The sequence below is a fragment of the Octodon degus genome, unplaced genomic scaffold, assembly GCF_000260255.1.
Source record: "Octodon degus isolate 3935 unplaced genomic scaffold, OctDeg1.0 scaffold00063, whole genome shotgun sequence".
NCBI lineage: Eukaryota > Metazoa > Chordata > Mammalia > Rodentia > Octodontidae > Octodon > Octodon degus.
Genome location: NW_004524639.1, coordinates 9,538,696 through 9,543,244, shown reverse-complemented (window position 1 = coordinate 9,543,244; position 4,549 = coordinate 9,538,696).

Below are 4,549 nucleotides of genomic sequence, written 5' to 3'. Positions count from 1 at the left end.
TTATGAAGCCAAAAAGAAAGTGATTGATGAAGTATTCTGTGCCTATGGAAAGTCACATGGAGAGAATACATTCTGTCTGCCTTGCACGGGGAGCACATTGGCCAAGCTATGACCATGACTCATTCACATGGCTGACACTGACACTGTTTCTACAATCTGAGGTACAGGATCTCAGGATAAATCCTGAGGGGATTTCACTGACCTTATCCGACCCAAAAGCTATAACTCTTGTTGCATAGGTCCTGCTTCACTTTAGTCTTAACCATCCAGCAGAAAAGTATAAAAACGAAGTATAATAAGTAAGCCATGGTGCTATGTTGAGCTGTAGGGGAATCAAGTCAACAATTTCAGACACTGCCAGTCCAGCGGAACCCCCAATACTATTATGGATTACTGGACTCTTTTAGAATATTTTGCTGAGTTAACACACCTATAATATTCAAATGACGGAACTAAACAAAAAAGAGGATACTGATGAATGTCTGTTCTGTATCTGTGTTTTCAAATGGTTAGGATAGATAAATAGCTACATCCTCTTAATGAATAGAGTGATTTGTCATAACAGTGTTTGTAAATAAGATATCATGTCTGTATCTTGTACAGCAAAATACCACTAGGAAGTCAGTATGCAATGTGTTATTATTGAAACTGTCCTACCAATTTGATTTGAAACTGTATCATTGCTATTTTTCCGTCAATAAAATTATAGGAAAAAAATTTTAAAAAACAAACAAGTACTGTGAGTGTTTTGACACTTTGGAAGTAATGAATTCATGGAATTGTATGAGAAAAATATTTGAAACTTGAAAATGATAGTAGCAAATATTTGTGTAATAGAACAATGATACATAATTTAATTCAATACTGCAAATTCCAAAATATATTTGGAAGTAATATTTCCTCAATTGAATTTTACAGTATCTCCCAACTGTACACATGTGTTATCATCTCTCTTGTATGCCAATCTATTCTGCACACTTCTGCTAGTTTATTCCCTGTATTACAACTTCTGTGTTGACACTCTTCATCCCAAGGTATTTGGCAGCTGCCCACTGTCAACTGATACCAACTATAAACTCTTGAGTGTAATTTCAAGACCCTGCACTGTTTGATTCTATTTTCTCCTATTAGTCTGCTATATGTAACCAGCTCAGCCAGTATTATTTTTTCACTTTGCTTTACTTGAATTAATACATTTGGTAATAGCATGTGAGCAAAGAGACAAGAAGTACCACCTCTCCTACCATGCCTTTTTGGTACCGCTGAAGTGACAGAAATCAAATCCTCAATGCCTTCATCTTAGGTTCTATCTTGGAGAAGGCAAGTAACACAAGATTGTCTAAACTATGGGGTGTGGCTTCTGTATACATGTCATGAACTGTGTAATTTTCCAATAAGTTGGAATAGGTTTTCTTTTTTAAAAAAATGCATTTAGTTCAGGGGATACAGGGCCTACAGGGTCTCACTACACAGCTCTGACTCAGTGATTCTCTTGTTTTCAGCCTACCAAGTGCTGGGATTACAGGTGTGTGCCACCCCCCCCCTCTGAATAGACATCTCAGTGCACCCTGGGGGTGGGGCCCTCATGACATGCTGGGTATTGAACCCCGGTCTCTGCACATGCCTAAACAAGGGCTTTAATCTGCTGAACAATCTGACTGACCCTCAGATAGGTTTTCTAGGTGGTCAGTTTGTTATCTGTGAACACCACAAATTTTACAATGTATATTATCTTCTCCTGTAAATCATAGAGTAAAAGAACAGAGCATAAAAGTCACTTTATATTCTCGGGGAGTTTCACAACAAATACAAATTTAAATAATACTACAGAATGAAAGTTATGGCAATGTTTGTTTCAAATATTAGGTTTCTGTCATTCTATCCTTCATGTAATCTAACTCACTATAAATATTTAACCTGAGATACCAATCCTCCATAACATTAGCTAATCTTTTTTCAGGAACTTTAATTCACTTATTCAATCATGCAACAAGTGTCCAGAAAATTAAGAAAAATGAAAATGCCATCATAATTTTTTCAGATGAGCTAGTACTTTTTCTCCAGTAATAGAATTTCATATAAGAAAGTTTGTGTACTTTAATAAAAAGTGAATTATTGCTAGCAAGACAAATCAGAAGACTACTGAGAAAGCTACCACTACTCATTCACTATTTCTTTTTGAGTAAATGAACTTGTAATAGATGTAATTTTATTTTCTAACATTTGCATTTAAGGAATATCTTATTTCAGTACATTTCCAAATTTGTCACCTACCCAAGATTTCCACGGAAGTCTTTTTTAATGATGTTAGGAACAGCATTCTCAATCCTCTGAATTATTATCCTGATATCTCAGGCTTAAGTGATACATCAAAAATGAGAGATGACAGAAGTCCTCAGTATATGATATTTATCATCCTTTGTGTTTACTTGGGGGCAATATATAACTCCACTGTCAAATAGATCCCTCAAGTTCATTTAGGTTGTGATGGGATTTACTATGCCCCTATTAACAGTTTAATATATCGAAGATTATTTACAGAAGGCCCATACTTGTTCTCTATTCCATGATGCCTGTGGTCAAACTTCTACAAGCATTCCCTAGTAATTCTTTTTTTTGTACAAATAGATTACATTTTTCTCTATTGGAAATCTAAAGAACTCTCTATAAAATTTAAGCAAAATCTCTCCAAATACTCTACTCTCCACCCTGCCTTACACGTTACTAGTTTTCCTATTAGACCTTCTCCTGCTCTTCAACAAATGCTCTAAGAGACTGTTTCTGAGCAATCACAAAACCTAGGTGAGGTTCATTTTCTGTGTGTTTGGAAAATATTGTGTTTGTTGAATCAAAGCAGTCTTCCAATATCTTCTGTGCTACAGCAGACAAACAGCCAGGGAGCCAGTGAGACACACACACACACACACACACACACACACACACACACACACAGAGACAGACAGACAGACAGACAGACAGACAGACAGACAGACAGACAGAGACAGAGAGAGACACAGACACAGTGAGACTCAGAGACACACACAGAGAAAGAGAGAGACTGAGAGACAGAGACAGAAATACATAAATTAATGTAAAACGAATTATTCCATCACACATGTCAATAGATGTCATGGACAAAAAGTAAATTTTAATTTCTGTTGCAATCTGAAATCTGTTAACAAAGCTATTGTTTATTGTTGGCATAAATAAGAAATATACTGATTTGATTTATGTGATTAGCTTTTAAAATTAATTAAATTATTCATACATTTTAGATACACATAATGATCACATTCATTATGAGGAATTTGTGCCTGTACTTAATATATCTTGAGTTTTCTTTTTTTTCTTGTTCTCTTCCTCTCCTTCAATCCCTCTTCCCTTTTTTATTCACAAAATCTTTGTTTTCATTTTTTTCCTTCTTTTTTAAAGTTTTTACTTTCATCTCCATTTCCCCCCCACATCCCTTTCTAGTTCCCTTTCACTGAACATTTTCTTCCTATTTCCCAATATCTATTATATTTTGGTTCTTATTTACACTTTCAGTTTCTCATACCACAGAAGCCATGTGATATTTACACATATGTGTCTGAGTAATTTTACTTAAGATTATGGTCTCAAGGTAATCCATTTACCTAGAAATGTCTGAAGTTTATCTTTCTTAACAATGTACTTGAGTCCCAGCCCAGGCGCAGCGTGGGCCGGACCCTCTCCCGCCCCCTCGGGCCGTCCCCCACCACTCCTCAGTGCCTCCCCCACCCCTTCCGCCGAGTAGGAAATTCTGCCGACTTCCGGGAGCCCCCAGACCCAGTCCTAGCCCAGGTCCGGTGAGTGTGTGGAGAACTTCCTGCTACCCTGAGCCAGTGGGACCAGTCCCAGCCCAGGCGCAGCATAGGCAGGACCCTCTCCTACCCCCTCGGGCTGCCCCCCACCACTCCACCATACCTGCCCCACCCCTCCCGCCGAGTAGGAATTTCTTCCGAGTTCCAGGAACCCCCAGACCCAATCCTAGCAGGACAAATAGATCAGCAGATTTTCTGGGGTTTCAATCCCTGGGCCTGTCATGCCGACCCACCCATGGGGCGCGCTGAGACAGCAATTGAGACTGGGCGGTGGCACGAGCCTGTAATCCCAGCTCTTGGGAGGCTGTAAACAGGTGGCTCACTATGACTCTGATCTAGTAGTGAGACTGAACACCGTGTAGACCCTTCTCGCCTAAAAAAAAAATCACAATGTATTTGTTTTGCTTTAACTAGATTTTTAATTTTATAACAGTGCAGATAAGCTCAAAAATGTATGCATTTGCAAACATCTAATAAGGTATGAAGATACTAGCTGCACAAATATATAATTAGTTGTGTGAACAGGAATATAATCAGATTTTTATTTGCTATGAATTTCTTGCATTCACATGTGCTTGATCTTTAAAGTTTCAAGAGATGTGTGCATATATGCATCTCTATGTGTGGACTGGAGCTAGTGAATATGTTAGGAGTATTCACATTTGTAAGACAGATTTGAAAAATTAATTACAAAATATGTCCATTTC